Source organism: Ambystoma mexicanum, chromosome 11, assembly GCF_040938575.1.
Source record: "Ambystoma mexicanum isolate Mex_15411 chromosome 11, UKY_AmexF1_1, whole genome shotgun sequence".
NCBI classification, from domain to species: Eukaryota; Metazoa; Chordata; class Amphibia; order Caudata; family Ambystomatidae; genus Ambystoma; species Ambystoma mexicanum.
The window spans coordinates 174,734,028-174,755,080 of NC_090934.1; the positions used below are offsets into that span (position 1 = coordinate 174,734,028).

Consider the following 21,053-nt stretch of genomic DNA (forward strand, 5'->3'; position numbering starts at 1 on the left):
GCATTATTATTTTGCTTGCATCGTACACCATCTGGACATTCAGGGAATGGTAGAGCTTCCTGTTGCGGTACACTACCTCCACGGCATGCTGGACTACCAGTTCCACATGGGTGCAGCTGACGAGACCGATTACGTTTGGCATGCCTGCCAGTACATGGAATGCAATTTTGGATGCATTCTCCTCCTCCGCAGTCCATGGTAAATATATGTGGTCCCTTCCATGTTTCAGGAGGGCGTCTAGCACCTGGTTGAGCACACAGGAGAAACATGATTGTGAGATGCCATGCAGCTGCCCCACTGTGTGCTTGTAGGTGCCTGTTTGTTTGTTTTATTATTTATATTGCGCACCAGACCCAGGGGTATTCGGGCGCGAAGGCAAAAGAGGGTTGTTAAGCTTAAATTGCAGGTTACAGGTTAAACATAGGGTACAGCTATGGTTACAATGCTGTGGGTATGTATTGTCAAAGAATCACAGAAATATATACAGTAAGTTTACAGTAGTTCAGGTGTGACATAAGTAATGCAGAACAAATATACAGAATATACATGAGAGCCTAGATGTCAGAAGGGGTCAGAAGGGGTTAGGCATCATGGTCTTTAAGCCATTGAATCAAATTGTATCTAAATTGTCGGTAGAGTTCCAATATTGTGCTGCTTTAACAGCAAAGCTGCTCCCACCAGATTTAGTGAGTTTGAATCTGGGTACTAACAAAAGGTTGGAGTTGGCTTTTCTTAGGGGGCGGGAGGCTGTATGTCTGGTGAATCTGTCTATAAGGTATTGCGGGGCTGCGTGGTTAAGACATTTGTGTGTAAGGGAAGCTGTTTTGAGGAGGATTTTGTCATTAGTGGTGATATGTGGGTGTTTTTGGGGACGCTTAGGGCGGCTCTCAGGGCGTTATTTTGGAGTGTCTGTATTTTAGCAGTGATGTATTTGATACTGCCTATATAGAGGGCATTGCAGTAAACTAGTTTCGACAGGATTAGTGCCCTTGCCAGAATGACGCAATTATTAGGTGAGAGGAAGGGTTTGGCTGCTCTGATTAACTTGCAGGTGTAGGAGGTGGCTGAGGCCATGGTATTCGCTTGTTTACCAAAGGTAAGCGTGGAGTCTATGTGGAAGCCAAGGGTTTTAACTGTTTTGGCCACAGTAATGATGTTATTGTCAATTATGAAGGAGTCGTAGTTGGGACCTAGTTTTTGGATGTTAGAGGAGGTGCCTAGAATGAGGAGTTCGGTTTTGTCATCATTCAGGCATAGACTGTGAGAGGCCATCCATGCCTGGATGATGAGGTAGACTCTGTTCACAAAGGCCAAATCTTTGTCATAATCTCCCGTCAACGGGATGAGGATCTGTGTATCGTCTGCATAGTTAGTGTAGGTGATACCAAGACCGTTGAGATCATCAAAAAGGGGCTTTGTAAAAATATTGTAAAGGGTGGGAGATACACATGATCCTTGGGGTACGCCTCAAGATATAGGTGCGGGGTCTGCAGCTGCTAGAGGGGAGAAAACACGCATTGTCCTGTTATCTAAGAAGGACTGGATCCATGCGACTGCTTCATGGGAGAAGCAGGCTGCCGTGACCAGGTGATTGCAAAGTATTGCATGGTCTACCAGATCGAATGCGGCAGAAAGGTCGAGGAGTAGTAGGAGTGAAGTCGTGTCTTTGGCCCTCATTACGACCCTTGCGGAAATCAACCGACCGGACCGCCATAGCGTAAATAGCGTTTCCGCCATTGCACGATGGAGCAAAGTGCGGCTCATTCCGACCCATCGGGCACGAGCACCACGCCATGGCGGAAGTGCAAAGAAATGACCCCAAAACGGCCCACACCGCCGCCGTACGGCGCCCTAGGTGCAATACCGCCACCCATCTTAGCGGACACCGCAGTGAGCGCCAACCGGAAAGTACGGTGACCGTAAATATACGGAAACGGAAGTAAAAGCATGGTCCCGGAACGGGAAACATCACGCCGTACACCTATAAAACCACAAATTCCACACAACCATAAAAAATACTACCCTGAGACACATCCCAACCCGTCATCCACCCTAGTGAAACCAAGAAAAATGGGAAAAGTAGCGAAGAAAGCGTGCGACCGCAAGTGGCAGGTCCACTTCTCCCGTGAGGAACTCACGGTGCTCACGGAGACCCTCCAGGAGAATGCTGCCGTCGTCTTCTCCACGCAAATGACCAGGACGGCACTTGCGAACAAGAAGGCCATATGGGCCCTGGTGGCACAGCGTGTAAGTGCGGTGGGGACCGCACCCCGCAACCCACAGCAATGCAGAAAGCGATGGGACGACCTGCGGATACGCGTCCGTAGCATACTTTCTGCCAACCGCAACATTGCCACAGCTACCGGGGGAGGATCGGAATCACCCATCAAGTTGACCCCCTGGGAAGAAATCTGTGCCTCCACCATTGGAATGGAGAGCATAGAGGGAGTCGGAGGGATGGAGAAAGGAGTGCAGACATCCGAAGATTCAGGTAGGTGTCCCAAATAAAACAATGCCAAAACCACAATGTCCAATCATGTGAAGTACCACGTGCCCACATAGTGCAACAGGAACACATGTCCAGGAGAACGTCCACATACATAGGCCTGATAGCACACTTTAAAACTCACATCAAATACATAAATAATTAAAAATCCTAAAAACACCCTCTACACGTGCAGCAGGCACACCCTAACTGCAGGCTGCCAAACAACTGCACCCTCACTCCACACACAAATGAAACCACCTCCAAGGCCCCGACCCAAATCACCCTCAGGTACCACCCCAATGCATGTGATACATTGCCATTCCAATTCCCACAGACCCATTAATAACGCTCGCCCTCCTTTACTCCACCACAGGGTCCGATCCAAACGACGAGCTCCAGGACACCCCTACCAGCACACCTGCAAAGAGGGCCAAGACCAACGGCCAAAGACCCTCCACCTCAGCTGCACGGATCAAGACACGGCAGCAGCACAAATCAAGTGACAGCACACAGGAGGGAACTCCAACAGGCACCCCAGCAGCCAGCATGCCCACAACACCACCACAACAGGTCCCCCCAATGGATGCCACAGTAGGCACTGCTTCTGGTGGCAGCAGCACCATAGGTGATACTGCATTAATGGCAGCATGCTCCGACACAGAAAACGGGGATGTCGAAGTTAGATCCATCCATGACCTGTCTCAATTCCCCTGTCTGTTCCATCCCGTACACCATGAGGATACCACGCAGGGGCACCCACAAGACGACGACTGGCCATCCCCCACAAGCCCTGTGGCAAGGCAACATGAGGTGATCAGCCCCTCTGTGACACCACCGCAAATGGCTATGGCCCAGCAGAGGCAACAGTCCCTCGACCAGTTAATCGTGCAACAGCAGCAACTGGCCACGCTCCTCAAGGACCATGCCGATGAATGTGGGGGCACTAAGGCAGACATAGAAACATCAACTGAGACACTGAGGGCAGAAATGGAGAGAAGTACAGAGACACTAAGGGCACAAATGGAGAGTAGCACCGAGAGCCTGAGAGTACAAATGGAGACTAGCACCGAGAGCCTGAGAGTACAAATGGAGAGTAGCACCGAGAGCCTGAGAGTACAAATGGAGAGAAGCACCGAGAGCCTGAGGGGGGAACTGCATGCGACGTCCAAAGACGTATGTGCCGAACTTGCCGCAGTGCGCCGTGTGCTCACTGAGCTCTCACAAACCCTTAGGGACATGCATGGACGTGAGCAGGCAGAGACATCATCCGTTGCAAGTTCCGTCCAGGGCAGCCCCCAACGTAGATCTGGGAGGAACCTGCGCTCCACAGGCAGGGGTGCCCCTGATACCCGCAGAGGGGGCTTGCAATAGCGACAGCCCACTGACAATGAGCATCTTTGGACACTGGTGTTCGGGGGGGAGGTAGGAGGGTGGAGGGGGTGTGTTGGGCTCACTTGGGTGGCGGGTCGATAGGGTGTTTAACATGATATCACATATGCCATAAACAATGCACGATCATGCAATGAGATGTGTGGACATTGATCTTTGTGTACGAGGCCATTATAGGCGTACAGTCCATATTGTGCATGTCCCAGACACACACAGTGCCACGAGTCCCGTGTCCATGTATCAGCCACCAGGCGTGAGTGCTAGAAGCATGCATCTATGAGATGCTGACGAATGTCACGGCCCTCCTGTGCCTCGCAGACTCCTTGAGGTGCTGCCACATCCCCACCCTCATCATGACCATCATCAGGTGCTTGCAGTTCTGCGTCAGGGGGCATGGGCACATTTCTACGTACGCACATGTTGTGGAGCATGACACATGCCATGACCATCTTTGCAACCTTCACATGGCGGTACAGGAGTGCCCCGGCAGACCTGCTGAGGCAGCGGAAACGAGTCTTCAGTAGGCCGAATGCCTGTTCTATGACTACACGGGTACGTGAGTGGGCATGGTTGTAGTCCTCCTCATGCTGGTCCCGTGGGTTCCGGACTGGTGTGAGGAGCCATCTCTTCAGTGGATACCCGGCATCACCTGTATGTGGACAGGAAAGGAATATTGAGGAATGCCATTGCTACGTACGCACCCCCCCCCTTCCTGCCAGGTCATTGCCGCATCACATACCCCACATCATCATGCATGAAATGAGACTCACCGAGTAGCCAGGATCTGTTCCCTGCGTGTCGCTCCATGTAGCGTGGTATAGTAGAGTTCCTCAAGACCATAGAATCATGGGTTGATCCAGGGAATCTGGCACAACAATGTGTAATGATCCTGTTGGAGTCACACACCATTTGTACATTCAGGGAATGAAATTGTTTTCGGTTGCGGTACTGGGCCTCCATGGCATGTGGGACGACCAATTCCACATGGGTGCAGTCGATGGCACCAATGCAACCCGGTATGCCGGCAAGTGCATGGAATCCCACTTTTGTGTTGGTAATTTCCTGCTTCGAGCGTGGTAGAGAGATGTAGTCGTCTGCGTGCTTCAGGAGGGCATCGAGCACTTGCAATAGTGTCCGTGAGAACAGTGGCTGTGATATGCCATGCAACTGTCCGACTGTGTGCTGGTAGGTGCCTGTGGCCAGGAAGTGTAGTACAGACACCACCTTCAGTAGGGGTGGGATGGCGGTTGGGCTATCTATCATGCTGACAAGGTCAGCCTGTGTCATGTCCACAATGGCGGTTATGGTGTCCCGGTCCAAACGGTAGAGGGTGTGGATCTGCTCATCAGTGAGGTTGAACGGATGTGCTCGGAGGCGTGGGATTGCGGGCTGCCTGCGTGGTGGTAGTGGCTGTGCTGGCGGCCCTTGCTGGCCCTGCCTTGCCCTCCTCCTCCTCCTGCGTCTCCGCCGTGCGGCTGGTAGTAGTTGGTGTTCGTCTTCTTCTTGAAGTTGGAGTACTTGCAGTGCTATCAGGTCCCCCAGGGCCAACATGGCTAGTCCTGCCGGTAGCATTTCGGAGTGGGTGTGGTTGTGGGAGGAGACTGGGTGTGCAATTTATGTGTTTTCAGGCTGTATGGCCTCCACCTGTGATGATTCATTCCACCTGTGCAAGCTGCACTCCCCTTTGGGCGAGCACGTCCCGCACACAACGCTGCAATTCGACGAATGGCATCTTGCTATTGCAATCATGTATTTGTACCCGATGCCAGTGTAACATTGGTTGATATGTTCATTCGGCTATGGTCCCATTGTTTCACATACAATCTTTGCAGTCGCGAACAGACTTGTGAAGGGTCAGTGGAACGTAGTACTCGAGTAACGGTGGACCCTCATGCAACACTGTACCGAGCTTCACCGACGGGCGGGGCGTTCCATTTGTGAGTGAAGGCAGTTGCCATTTTCACACACAGCCGCACTAGATGGATTAATTTGTGGTTTCAAGCGGCCACAGATGCCTTTTCGACGTGATGTTGCAAATAAGGAATTCGAAGTGCGGCGCTTTCGGTTTTCAGCTAGCGGCGAGGAGATGCCCACAGGTCTGACTGCAAATATAACGTTCTATTGTTCAATGTCCTTGGGACAGGGGCCATGGCGAGGATGCAATGATTGATATGAATAGTATGGGATGCGCAATAGCGACGTGGGCGATGAGGCCGGACGTTCCCAAATACATGTTACTTCACAACACTGGAATTACGGGCTGGGGCACAGTGGATTTTGCAGGCTGCATAACGCACAGACTCAATGGAAATTTCACATGTTATGTGAGTATGGAAACAGGCGTTTTCATTACGGGATGAGGGTATGATGTATGGATGCATGGACAGATGATTTGATACAGAGTTTGCCATGTACAGGGCTTCTTGGAATCTATCCGCCTCCCCTGCGCTATGTGATGCAGGGCTGCCATAGTGGGGCCATCGTCTATCTGGCCTTGTTGAGCCCTCCCTGTCTCGACGCGCCTTTAGACACTTGTGTCTATGCACGTTACCAATCCCATCTGATGGATTCTGTTTTAACAGACGCATGCACAGGTACACTCGTTTGTGATAGTGTTTTCACCTCGATATAGATAGTTATGATTCGCAAGTGGTTTTTGGGTGGTGATGATCCTTTGGAGTGGGCTAGCATGCATATGGCTGTGGATTTGGTGTGATCATTGAAGTGAGTAATTCAAATGTAGTTCTGATGGCCATACTATTCTTTTTCATTTCATTTGGTTGACAGGTATCTCCTCCCCTTTTGCCACTGCCATCTGTATGCCACTCCTGCAGATGGATTTTACTCCCGACACCTGCTGCTTCGTGTTAATCAGTGGAGCAGCATTACGATCTTATGGGACGATCGCCAATGGGCCACATGCCCTTACGCAGTACTAGTGGCTAGGAGCAACATTTCGGCCTTTCAGCTGGACTAGTGCCTCCCTATTGGGACGGCCCTGCGGTTCTAGGCGCTTCCATGTTGCCTTTTCGTACGGAATGTAGCCCCTGTGTACCATGAAGGAACAGGGCGTCACACAAGAAGTAGCTGGTCATTTATTGCGGATGCAGCCCACGATAATGAAATATATTTTGGAGTTCATGGCCTAATGGCTGTATGGGCTTGGTGAATTTGTTGTGCATTAAATTTCTATTCTGATATGAACCGTGTAGCGTTCTTCTTTGCGAGTGATGTGGCATATTCCTATTTGGGGAGCGATGTATTGTGAGGAGATCTGCATTGGGTTCCAGCTTCGGAGTATAGTTGCGTGGTACTGTGCTGGGCGCGTTTGCCTACGGAGCCCAGTGAGGTCAGGGATAAGGGCTGCCATTATGACTGTTTTGATGATGTCATGATCAGGGGCGGGGGATTAGCTTTTGTGTAACAGATGCCGGTCAGCCAGTTGGATTGGTGGAATGATGTGATTATCGGAATATTGCTGGTCACAGGTGCCTGTGTTTGCGTGCGTTTCTTGGTGGGAGACTGAGGTCATGTCCATTTGTATAGCTTCTGTATTCGTGCCATCTGTGCCCTGCAGCTCCCATTGGGCACTCTTGAGATTCATTTGTTCGTTGGCAGGCATGGATGACTTGTACATTTCACTGGTTGCATTGTGTGACTTCATTGCACCTACGGGGGGTTGTACAATGTGGCCAGGGAGCGGTGTACAAGCACTCAGTAGGGCCGTTTACGGTTGATTCGCGATGCCGTACTTCTCACCATGGCGGAATGGTACTTTCCGCCGTGCTTGATGGCGTTAGGTGCATGTCCGCTAGGGTCGGAATTCGCGTACCGTTGCGCCATGGTGGTAATTACGGTTTGGCATGGCGCGCGCGCGCGTGCTTGGTGCAGTTAGCGTTGGCGTTCACTACGGTGTCGCTAATGGCATCGTACTTTGCGGTGACGGGTCATGATCGCACCGAGCGCTATTCGATGGCGGTATTGCATTTCCGCCATCGTTTTCCGATTTCCGCCAGGGTCGTAATGAGGCCCTTTGTCTCTTAGTGTGTCTATTTGTGCCTTCAGATCTAGGAGTGCAGTCTCAATACCATGCTGTGGTCTGAAGCCAGACTGTCGAACTCCTAGGAGGTGGTTGAGTTCCAGGTGGTGCTAAATTTGTAGGTAAGATACTTTGTCCAGGATTTTCAGTAGGAACGGCAGAGTGGTTATAAGGCGGTAGTTAGTTGGGATGGAGGGGTCCAGTGTTTGCTTTTTGAGGAGTGGGAGGACCCAGGAATGTTTCAGCTTGTTGGGTATGGTACCTGATGCGAAGGAGGCGTTTATAAGTTTGGTGATGAAGGGTGAGAGTTCACGGGCAGCACCTTTTATGATTTGGGCTGGACATGGGTTGACCTGGCAATTTGATGGTTTGAGGGTGAGGATGACTTTCTTGACTTCTTTAGTGGAGACTTTGCGAAAGTAGAAGGGAGAGGTGTCAGGTATAGGTGGAGAAGAAGTGGGTTTCAGAGTAGGTATAGAATTCGAGGTGGCCTTAGAAGGGGTGCCTATGTTGGCATTATTTGGGGTAGCTAAGGAGGCTTTTTTTATTGTGGATCTTCGCCTGAAGCATTCTTATTTTATTGGAAAGGGCATGTTGTATGCCTGTGCACCAATCTTTATCCTTGATGCAGGAATCGGGAGCTTGGATAGGGGATTCTACTTCCTTGAGGATGGCGAACAATTCTTTAGTGTTGGATTTAGCTTGAGTGATACGGGTATTGTAAGATGTTTGTTTTGCCAGGATAATTTCTTTTTTGTATAGGGTAGCTAGATTCTTCAGGTTATTTTTGTTGAAGACTGAGGGGTCTGATCTCCAGGTTTTTTCACTTAGGCGTTTCTTTTGTCTGATATCTTTCAGTAAGAGTGTGAACCAAGTATTTAGCTGTTGGCAGGGTTTGCTTTTCCTAGTTTTCAGTGGTGCGATGGCATCCAGGGATGAAAGCATCACTTCATTGTACTTTTCTACCATGGAGGCTGGGTCACACTGATCTGAGATGGAATTTAATATGGGGAGAATGAGGGGGATAAGGTTTTCAGGGGTGATATTTTATTTATTTCTAGTAGGTGCGGAGGGAGCTAGGATGAGGTGTTCATGGGTGTGGGGGCTTCTAGGGTGAAGGATACCATGTGGTGGTCAGACCAAAGCTGGGGCATTATGGAGGTCATGGTGGTTGGGCAGTTATGTACGCCGATCCAATCGAGGGTCCTTCCTTTGATGTGAGTAGGATCTGTGATCTTTTGGGTAAATCGTAATTCCAAAAGGGTGCTGTTAATTTGTAGGGCTTTGGGGTTGTGAGGGTCATTGAATCCAAGGTTAAAATCGCCTAGGATGAGACATTGAGTGGAGTTTTTTAGATTGTCAGACAATAGGTTCATGAGGTCTTCCTCAAAGGAACCTAATGGGCCTGGTGGTCGATAAATCAGGTGGATGGTGATGGTTTGGTTGTTGGCAATGGTGAGTTTAGCTTTGAGGGATTCACAGGAATTGGTGTTATGGGGTGAGGATAGTCTTAAGGCAAGGTGATTTTTGACAATTATAGCGAGGCCATCACATCTAGACGTGGTGCGATCCATGCGTATAAGAGTGTAATTATCTGGGATGGCTAGCATGATGGCTGATCCAGCTGCAGGATGAAGCCAGGATTCCGTGATAGCCAAGAGCCAAGTTTTCATTGTGGGTTATGTCCGCTATTTCAGTGGCATGGGCTACCATAGAACGGGCGTTTATTAGGGCACCTCTTATTCCAGGTAGGATAAATGGAGCAGTGGGCGGCTGGATTTTGTGTTGGCATTTTGGGGGGAGGTGGATTCTCTAAAGATTCGACTATTGAGTTGTAGTCAGTGTTGGCCAGTGTTATCTATCTGTAGTGGAGTGTTGGTGGTATGCATGGTGTGCCTATTGTAATTAGATGCAGGTTGGGCCTTAGATAGTGGGTCATAAATTCTTGGGAGGCTGGCGCAGAGCCTTAGGTTGCGCTGTTGAAAGCTACAAGGATTGGTGGCCATGATAGATTGCTCCTGGGGAACACTTTCGTGGGGTAGCTGGGTCTGTGGTTGGGATAAGTAGAGGATGGTTCTGAGTAGAACTGTGTAGAATAGTGGTAGATACATAGTAGGCTAGGGTAATTAGCTTTGGCTGGCGACCACCTAAGTGCAACTTTGATAGTGTACGTAGAGATGAGTGGGTGCTGTCTGATAACTGTTGGTCCTATATGTGCAACCTAAATGCGAGATTGCTGCGACGGGCAGGAATAGGTGTGCTGGGAGCTAATGGACAGGCACCTAGATGCTAGAGCAGGCGACCTAAATACAAGTTTACTAAGACGGGCAGTCTAAATACAAGTTTGCTAGAGCAGGCAATCTAAATGCAGATTTGCTAATTTGCTAATCTAGGTGCAAGTTTGCTAGAGCGGGCAATCTGGATGCAAATGTACTAGAGCATGCAATCTAAATGCAAGTTTGCTGGAGCAGGCAGTCTAAATGCAAATTTACTAAGACAGGCAATCTGGATGCAAGTTTGCTAGAGCAGGCAGTCTAAATGAACATTTACTAAAACAGGCAATCTGGATGCAAGTTTGCTAGAGTAGGCAGTCTAAGTGCAAGTTTACTAAAACAGGCAATCTAGATGCGAGTTTGCTAGAGCAGGCAGTCTAAATGCAAATTAGCTAGAACAGGCAAAAAAAGGCTATAAAACCACAAATTCCACACAACCATAAAAAATACTACCCTGAGACACATCCCAACCCGTCATCCACCCTAGTGAAACCAAGAAAAATGGGAAAAGTAGCGAAGAAAGCGTGCGACCGCAAGTGGCAGGTCCACTTCTCCCGTGAGGAACTCACGGTGCTCACGGAGACCCTCCAGGAGAATGCTGCCGTCGTCTTCTCCACGCAAATGACCAGGACGGCACTTGCGAACAAGAAGGCCATATGGGCCCTGGTGGCACAGCGTGTAAGTGCGGTGGGGACCGCACCCCGCAACCCACAGCAATGCAGAAAGCGATGGGACGACCTGCGGATACGCGTCCGTAGCATACTTTCTGCCAACCGCAACATTGCCACAGCTACCGGGGGAGGATCGGAATCACCCATCAAGTTGACCCCCTGGGAAGAAATCTGTGCCTCCACCATTGGAATGGAGAGCATAGAGGGAGTCGGAGGGATGGAGAAAGGAGTGCAGACATCCGAAGATTCAGGTAGGTGTCCCAAATAAAACAATGCCAAAACCACAATGTCCAATCATGTGAAGTACCACGTGCCCACATAGTGCAACAGGAACACATGTCCAGGAGAACGTCCACATACATAGGCCTGATAGCACACTTTAAAACTCACATCAAATACATAAATAATTAAAAATCCTAAAAACACCCTCTACACGTGCAGCAGGCACACCCTAACTGCAGGCTGCCAAACAACTGCACCCTCACTCCACACACAAATGAAACCACCTCCAAGGCCCCGACCCAAATCACCCTCAGGTACCACCCCAATGCATGTGATACATTGCCATTCCAATTCCCACAGACCCATTAATAACGCTCGCCCTCCTTTACTCCACCACAGGGTCCGATCCAAACGACGAGCTCCAGGACACCCCTACCAGCACACCTGCAAAGAGGGCCAAGACCAACGGCCAAAGACCCTCCACCTCAGCTGCACGGATCAAGACACGGCAGCAGCACAAATCAAGTGACAGCACACAGGAGGGAACTCCAACAGGCACCCCAGCAGCCAGCATGCCCACAACACCACCACCACAGGTCCCCCCAATGGATGCCACAGTAGGCACTGCTTCTGGTGGCAGCAGCACCATAGGTGATACTGCATTAATGGCAGCATGCTCCGACACAGAAAACGGGGATGTCGAAGTTAGATCCATCCATGACCTGTCTCAATTCCCCTGTCTGTTCCATCCCGTACACCATGAGGATACCACGCAGGGGCACCCACAAGACGACGACTGGCCATCCCCCACAAGCCCTGTGGCAAGGCAACATGAGGTGATCAGCCCCTCTGTGACACCACCGCAAATGGCCATGGCCCAGCAGAGGCAACAGTCCCTCGACCAGTTAATCGTGCAACAGCAGCAACTGGCCACGCTCCTCAAGGACCATGCCGATGAATGTGGGGGCACTAAGGCAGACATAGAAACATCAACTGAGACACTGAGGGCAGAAATGGAGAGAAGTACAGAGACACTAAGGGCACAAATGGAGAGTAGCACCGAGAGCCTTAGAGTACAAATGGAGACTAGCACCGAGAGCCTGAGAGTACAAATGGAGAGTAGCACCGAGAGCCTGAGAGTACAAATGGAGAGAAGCACCGAGAGCCTGAGGGGGGAACTGCATGCGACGTCCAAAGACGTATGTGCCGAACTTGCCGCAGTGCGCCGTGTGCTCACTGAGCTCTCACAAACCCTTAGGGACATGCATGGACGTGAGCAGGCAGAGACATCATCCGTTGCAAGTTCCGTCCAGGGCAGCCCCCAACGTAGATCTGGGAGGAACCTGCGCTCCACAGGCAGGGGTGCCCCTGATACCCGCAGAGGGGGCTTGCAATAGCGACAGCCCACTGACAATGAGCATCTTTGGACACTGGTGTTCGGGGGGGAGGTAGGAGGGTGGAGGGGGTGTGTTGGGCTCACTTGGGTGGCGGGTCGATAGGGTGTTTAACATGATATCACATATGCCATAAACAATGCACGATCATGCAATGAGATGTGTGGACATTGATCTTTGTGTACGAGGCCATTATAGGCGTACAGTCCATATTGTGCATGTCCCAGACACACACAGTGCCACGAGTCCCGTGTCCATGTATCAGCCACCAGGCGTGAGTGCTAGAAGCATGCATCTATGAGATGCTGACGAATGTCACGGCCCTCCTGTGCCTCGCAGACTCCTTGAGGTGCTGCCACATCCCCACCCTCATCATGACCATCATCAGGTGCTTGCAGTTCTGCGTCAGGGGGCATGGGCACATTTCTACGTACGCACATGTTGTGGAGCATGACACATGCCATGACCATCTTTGCAACCTTCACATGGCGGTACAGGAGTGCCCCGGCAGACCTGCTGAGGCAGCGGAAACGAGTCTTCAGTAGGCCGAATGCCTGTTCTATGACTACACGGGTACGTGAGTGGGCATGGTTGTAGTCCTCCTCATGCTGGTCCCGTGGGTTCCGGACTGGTGTGAGGAGCCATCTCTTCAGTGGATACCCGGCATCACCTGTATGTGGACAGGAAAGGAATATTGAGGAATGCCATTGCTACGTACGCACCCCCCCCTTCCTGCCAGGTCATTGCCGCATCACATACCCCACATCATCATGCATGAAATGAGACTCACCGAGTAGCCAGGATCTGTTCCCTGCGTGTCGCTCCATGTAGCGTGGTATAGTAGAGTTCCTCAAGACCATAGAATCATGGGTTGATCCAGGGAATCTGGCACAACAATGTGTAATGATCCTGTTGGAGTCACACACCATTTGTACATTCAGGGAATGAAATTGTTTTCGGTTGCGGTACTGGGCCTCCATGGCATGTGGGACGACCAATTCCACATGGGTGCAGTCGATGGCACCAATGCAACCCGGTATGCCGGCAAGTGCATGGAATCCCACTTTTGTGTTGGTAATTTCCTGCTTCGAGCGTGGTAGAGAGATGTAGTCGTCTGCGTGCTTCAGGAGGGCATCGAGCACTTGCAATAGTGTCCGTGAGAACAGTGGCTGTGATATGCCATGCAACTGTCCGACTGTGTGCTGGTAGGTGCCTGTGGCCAGGAAGTGTAGTACAGACACCACCTTCAGTAGGGGTGGGATGGCGGTTGGGCTATCTATCATGCTGACAAGGTCAGCCTGTGTCATGTCCACAATGGCGGTTATGGTGTCCCGGTCCAAACGGTAGAGGGTGTGGATCTGCTCATCAGTGAGGTTGAACGGATGTGCTCGGAGGCGTGGGATTGCGGGCTGCCTGCGTGGTGGTAGTGGCTGTGCTGGCGGCCCTTGCTGGCCCTGCCTTGCCCTCCTCCTCCTCCTGCGTCTCCGCCGTGCGGCCGGTAGTAGTTGGTGTTCGTCTTCTTGAAGTTGGAGTACTTGCAGTGCTATCAGGACCCCCAGGGCCAACATGGCTAGTCCTGCCGGTAGCATTTCGGAGTGGGTGTGGTTGTGGGAGGAGACTGGGTGTGCAATTTATGTGTTTTCAGGCTGTATGGCCTCCACCTGTGATGATTCATTCCACCTGTGCAAGCTGCACTCCCCTTTGGGCGAGCACGTCCCGCACACAACGCTGCAATTCGACGAATGGCATCTTGCTATTGCAATCATGTATTTGTACCCGATGCCAGTGTAACATTGGTTGATATGTTCATTCGGCTATGGTCCCATTGTTTCACATACAATCTTTGCAGTCGCGAACAGACTTGTGAAGGGTCAGTGGAACGTAGTACTCGAGTAACGGTGGACCCTCATGCAACACTGTACCGAGCTTCACCGACGGGCGGGGCGTTCCATTTGTGAGTGAAGGCAGTTGCCATTTTCACACACAGCCGCACTAGATGGATTAATTTGTGGTTTCAAGCGGCCACAGATGCCTTTTCGACGTGATGTTGCAAATAAGGAATTCGAAGTGCGGCGCTTTCGGTTTTCAGCTAGCGGCGAGGAGATGCCCACAGGTCTGACTGCAAATATAACGTTCTATTGTTCAATGTCCTTGGGACAGGGGCCATGGCGAGGATGCAATGATTGATATGAATAGTATGGGATGCGCAATAGCGACGTGGGCGATGAGGCCGGACGTTCCCAAATACATGTTACTTCACAACACTGGAATTACGGGCTGGGGCACAGTGGATTTTGCAGGCTGCATAACGCACAGACTCAATGGAAATTTCACATGTTATGTGAGTATGGAAACAGGCGTTTTCATTACGGGATGAGGGTATGATGTATGGATGCATGGACAGATGATTTGATACAGAGTTTGCCATGTACAGGGCTTCTTGGAATCTATCCGCCTCCCCTGCGCTATGTGATGCAGGGCTGCCATAGTGGGGCCATCGTCTATCTGGCCTTGTTGAGCCCTCCCTGTCTCGACGCGCCTTTAGACACTTGTGTCTATGCACGTTACCAATCCCATCTGATGGATTCTGTTTTAACAGACGCATGCACAGGTACACTCGTTTGTGATAGTGTTTTCACCTCGATATAGATAGTTATGATTCGCAAGTGGTTTTTGGGTGGTGATGATCCTTTGGAGTGGGCTAGCATGCATATGGCTGTGGATTTGGTGTGATCATTGAAGTGAGTAATTCAAATGTAGTTCTGATGGCCATACTATTCTTTTTCATTTCATTTGGTTGACAGGTATCTCCTCCCCTTTTGCCACTGCCATCTGTATGCCACTCCTGCAGATGGATTTTACTCCCGACACCTGCTGCTTCGTGTTAATCAGTGGAGCAGCATTACGATCTTATGGGACGATCGCCAATGGGCCACATGCCCTTACGCAGTACTAGTGGCTAGGAGCAACATTTCGGCCTTTCAGCTGGACTAGTGCCTCCCTATTGGGACGGCCCTGCGGTTCTAGGCGCTTCCATGTTGCCTTTTCGTACGGAATGTAGCCCCTGTGTACCATGAAGGAACAGGGCGTCACACAAGAAGTAGCTGGTCATTTATTGCGGATGCAGCCCACGATAATGAAATATATTTTGGAGTTCATGGCCTAATGGCTGTATGGGCTTGGTGAATTTGTTGTGCATTAAATTTCTATTCTGATATGAACCGTGTAGCGTTCTTCTTTGCGAGTGATGTGGCATATTCCTATTTGGGGAGCGATGTATTGTGAGGAGATCTGCATTGGGTTCCAGCTTCGGAGTATAGTTGCGTGGTACTGTGCTGGGCGCGTTTGCCTACGGAGCCCAGTGAGGTCAGGGATAAGGGCTGCCATTATGACTGTTTTGATGATGTCATGCTCAGGGGCGGGGGATTAGCTTTTGTGTAACAGATGCCGGTCAGCCAGTTGGATTGGTGGAATGATGTGATTATCGGAATATTGCTGGTCACAGGTGCCTGTGTTTGCGTGCGTTTCTTGGTGGGAGACTGAGGTCATGTCCATTTGTATAGCTTCTGTATTCGTGCCATCTGTGCCCTGCAGCTCCCATTGGGCACTCTTGAGATTCATTTGTTCGTTGGCAGGCATGGATGACTTGTACATTTCACTGGTTGCATTGTGTGACTTCATTGCACCTACGGGGGGTTGTACAATGTGGCCAGGGAGCGGTGTACAAGCACTCAGTAGGGCCGTTTACGGTTGATTCGCGATGCCGTACTTCTCACCATGGCGGAATGGTACTTTCCGCCGTGCTTGATGGCGTTAGGTGCATGTCCGCTAGGGTCGGAATTCGCGTACCGTTGCGCCATGGTGGTAATTACGGTTTGGCATGGCGCGCGCGCACGTGCTTGGTGCAGTTAGCGTTGGCGTTCACTACGGTGTCGCTAATGGCATCGTACTTTGCGGTGACGGGTCATGATCGCACCGAGCGCTATTCGATGGCGGTATTGCATTTCCGCCATCGTTTTCCGATTTCCGCCAGGGTCGTAATGAGGCCCTTTGTCTCTTAGTGTGTCTATTTGTGCCTTCAGATCTAGGAGTGCAGTCTCAATACCATGCTGTGGTCTGAAGCCGGACTGTCGAACTCCTAGGAGGTGGTTGAGTTCCAGGTGGTGCTAAATTTGTAGGTAAGATACTTTGTCCAGGATTTTCAGTAGGAACGGCAGAGTGGTTATAAGGCGGTAGTTAGTTGGGATGGAGGGGTCCAGTGTTTGCTTTTTGAGGAGTGGGAGGACCCAGGAATGTTTCAGCTTGTTGGGTATGGTACCTGATGCGAAGGAGGCGTTTATAAGTTTGGTGATGAAGGGTGAGAGTTCACGGGCAGCACCTTTTATGATTTGGGCTGGACATGGGTTGACCTGGCAATTTGATGGTTTGAGGGTGAGGATGACTTTCTTGACTTCTTTAGTGGAGACTTTGCGAAAGTAGAAGGGAGAGGTGTCAGGTATAGGTGGAGAAGAAGTGGGTTTCAGAGTAGGTATAGAATTCGAGGTGGCCTTAGAAGGGGTGCCTATGTTGGCATTATTTGGGGTAGCTAAGGAGGCTTTTTTTATTGTGGATCTTCGCCTGAAGCATTCTTATTTTATTGGAAAGGGCATGTTGTATGCCTGTGCACCAATCTTTATCCTTGATGCAGGAATCGGGAGCTTGGATAGGGGATTCTACTTCCTTGAGGATGGCGAACAATTCTTTAGTGTTGGATTTAGCTTGAGTGATACGGGTATTGTAAGATGTTTGTTTTGCCAGGATAATTTCTTTTTTGTATAGGGTAGCTAGATTCTTCAGGTTATTTTTGTTGAAGACTGAGGGGTCTGATCTCCAGGTTTTTTCACTTAGGCGTTTCTTTTGTCTGATATCTTTCAGTAAGAGTGTGAACCAAGTATTTAGCTGTTGGCAGGGTTTGCTTTTCCTAGTTTTCAGTGGTGCGATGGCATCCAGGGATGAAAGCATCACTTCATTGTACTTTTCTACCATGGAGGCTGGGTCACACTGATCTGAGATGGAATTTAATATGGGGAGAATGAGGGGGATAAGGTTTTCAGGGGTGATATTTTATTTATTTCTAGTAGGTGCGGAGGGAGCTAGGATGAGGTGTTCATGGGTGTGGGGGCTTCTAGGGTGAAGGATACCATGTGGTGGTCAGACCAAAGCTGGGGCATTATGGAGGTCATGGTGGTTGGGCAGTTATGTACGCCGATCCAATCGAGGGTCCTTCCTTTGATGTGAGTAGGATCTGTGATCTTTTGGGTAAATCGTAATTCCAAAAGGGTGCTGTTAATTTGTAGGGCTTTGGGGTTGTGAGGGTCATTGAATCCAAGGTTAAAATCGCCTAGGATGAGACATTGAGTGGAGTTTTTTAGATTGTCAGACAATAGGTTCATGAGGTCTTCCTCAAAGGAACCTAATGGGCCTGGTGGTCGATAAATCAGGTGGATGGTGATGGTTTGGTTGTTGGCAATGGTGAGTTTAGCTTTGAGGGATTCACAGGAATTGGTGTTATGGGGTGAGGATAGTCTTAAGGCAAGGTGATTTTTGACAATTATAGCGAGGCCATCACATCTAGACGTGGTGCGATCCATGCGTATAAGAGTGTAATTATCTGGGATGGCTAGCATGATGGCTGATCCAGCTGCAGGATGAAGCCAGGATTCCGTGATAGCCAAGAGCCAAGTTTTCATTGTGGGTTATGTCCGCTATTTCAGTGGCATGGGCTACCATAGAACGGGCGTTTATTAGGGCACCTCTTATTCCAGGTAGGATAAATGGAGCAGTGGGCGGCTGGATTTTGTGTTGGCATTTTGGGGGGAGGTGGATTCTCTAAAGATTCGACTATTGAGTTGTAGTCAGTGTTGGCCAGTGTTATCTATCTGTAGTGGAGTGTTGGTGGTATGCATGGTGTGCCTATTGTAATTAGATGCAGGTTGGACCTTAGATAGTGGGTCATAAATTCTTGGGAGGCTGGCGCAGAGCCTTAGGTTGCGCTGTTGAAAGCTACAAGGATTGGTGGCCATGATAGATTGCTCCTGGGGAACACTTTCGTGGGGTAGCTGGGTCTGTGGTTGGGATAAGTAGAGGATGGTTCTGAGTAGAACTGTGTAGAATAGTGGTAGATACATAGTAGGCTAGGGTAATTAGCTTTGGCTGGCGACCACCTAAGTGCAACTTTGATAGTGTACGTAGAGATGAGTGGGTGCTGTCTGATAACTGTTGGTCCTATATGTGCAACCTAAATGCGAGATTGCTGCGACGGGCAGGAATAGGTGTGCTGGGAGCTAATGGACAGGCACCTAGATGCTAGAGCAGGCGACCTAAATACAAGTTTACTAAGACGGGCAGTCTAAATACAAGTTTGCTAGAGCAGGCAATCTAAATGCAGATTTGCTAATTTGCTAATCTAGGTGCAAGTTTGCTAGAGCGGGCAATCTGGATGCAAATGTACTAGAGCATGCAATCTAAATGCAAGTTTGCTGGAGCAGGCAGTCTAAATGCAAATTTACTAAGACAGGCAATCTGGATGCAAGTTTGCTAGAGCAGGCAGTCTAAATGAACATTTACTAAAACAGGCAATCTGGATGCAAGTTTGCTAGAGTAGGCAGTCTAAGTGCAAGTTTACTAAAACAGGCAATCTAGATGCGAGTTTGCTAGAGCAGGCAGTCTAAATGCAAATTAGCTAGAACAGGCAATCTAGATGCAAGTTTACTAGAGCAGGCAGTCTAAATGCAAATTTACTAAGACAGGCAATCTAGATGCAAGTTTACTAGAGCAGGCAGTCTTAGTGCAAATTTACTAAGACAGGCAATCTAGATGCAAGTTTGCTAGAGCAGGCAGTCTAAATGCAAATGTACTAAGACAGGCAATCTAGATGCAGGTTTGCATAGGCAAGGTAGGCAACCTAAATGCAGATTTACTGGCGCGGGCAGGAATGGGATTCTCAGAGCAGGTAGCTAAGGCAACAGGTAAGTGTGGCTAGACATTGGCTGGTAGCCAACGGTCATTTGAGTGTAAGATTGCTAGCTCAGGCATGGGTAGAGCTAAGCATTGATGGATTATTATTTTTCATGTGCAGGCACGGTCTAGTAACTCAGTATGCTGGTGCCATGATGTGCGGAGAGACAGGCTAGTGCATGCATTAGGGCGAACAATGGGTAGCAATAGGGTGACTAGTAGCCAGGCTGGTAATCATGCCCTTGAGGCAAGGCATATAATCAGCGCAATCATCAGAATAGGAGTATGCAGTATTTAAGTGTCAATAGGCATTTAAAAATCAAATGCTGGTACTTGGGGAGATCGAGCGTGGAGGGGCTAGTTAGGCAGTAGGTGATTTGCCTCCTGCTTACCTCAGCAGCAGGGCTTGATGCAGGTGGGGATGTTGCTCCAACAGCAGCACACGGCGACGCTGGGGAGCTCCGGCTCCTTCGGATTGATCAGTTATGAGCAGCAGTGTTAATAAAGTGGCATTAGAATAGGGGTGACAGCGTGTAGGAGCCCACAGTCCATAAAGCTCCAGACAGGCTCACGACAGGCCCTTTTGCTTGGTCCTTCGCGCGGACTTCCGCGCGGCGGCTTCCGCTTGGCGGTGGAGGCGGTTGCAGGAAAAGGGGCAGGGCAGCCAATCACGGCTTCAGCAGGTCGTGCACATTTACAATGTGCTCGGGAAGGCACAAGAGGTGGTGGCCATTGACCGCATTGTGATCAATGGGCGCGGGTGGCGTTTTAAGTATGTTTTTGCCTTCAGGGTCCTCAAATCGGTGCGGGTGCTGTAGATTGTGCCCATAGCACAATATAGGAAATATGCATCTAAGCAAGGCCACGGCGAGTCGTGGGGGTGATCTCCTAACTTGATGGCTCCGTCCTGGGGAGGGGGGAGAGGGAGCTCCTGCCCGCTCCGTCAGTCGAGTCGGCTGTGATGTGCCTGTGGCAAGGAAGTGTAGCACCGTCACTACCTTCAGCAAGGGGGGGATGCCTGTCCGGATGTTGATGAGGCTTACCAGGTCATCATGGATGAGGTCCTCTATTGTGCATTTGGTGTCCCTCTCCAGTCGGTACAGGGTGTGGATCTGTGCAGGGGTTAGGTCAAATGTACTGGCACTTAGGCAAGGGATTGGTGGCTGCCTGCTGGGTACAACTGCCTGCACTGGTGGTATGTGCTGGCCCTGTCTGACCCTCCTTCTCCTCTGCTGCATTCCCTGGTTCAATGCCTGCTGGAGTAGTAGCAATGCAGGCATGTCCTCCAGCCCCAGTATTGCAGCTGCTAATGGTAGCATTTTGGGGTTGGCAGGGGTGTGGTGTGTGGGTGAGCTCCTTTTGTGCTGTACCAGACTCAATTGCCTCCACCTGTGCTGCTTGTGTGCACCTATGGCAGGTTGCAACACAGAAGATTGCTATTAACGGCTGCCCCATGATGCCAGTGTTGACGGCATCATGGTAACTGTTCTTAATGGCATCTCGATGTCGGTAAGTGCATGTCCATCAACCTCGTAATGTGCATTTCCTTGCGGCCTGATGGTGTTACTCGCACGGCTGCCG

The 21,053-nt window shown here is 50.2% G+C and overlaps 1 protein-coding gene across 1 annotated transcript in view; it reads right to left on the reverse strand.

Moving 5' to 3' along the window:
• Nucleotides 1-21,053, reverse strand: part of TEX46 (testis expressed 46) — a 223,760-nt gene that overhangs the window by 136,709 nt on the left and 65,998 nt on the right. The gene's annotated exons all lie outside the window — the stretch shown is intronic.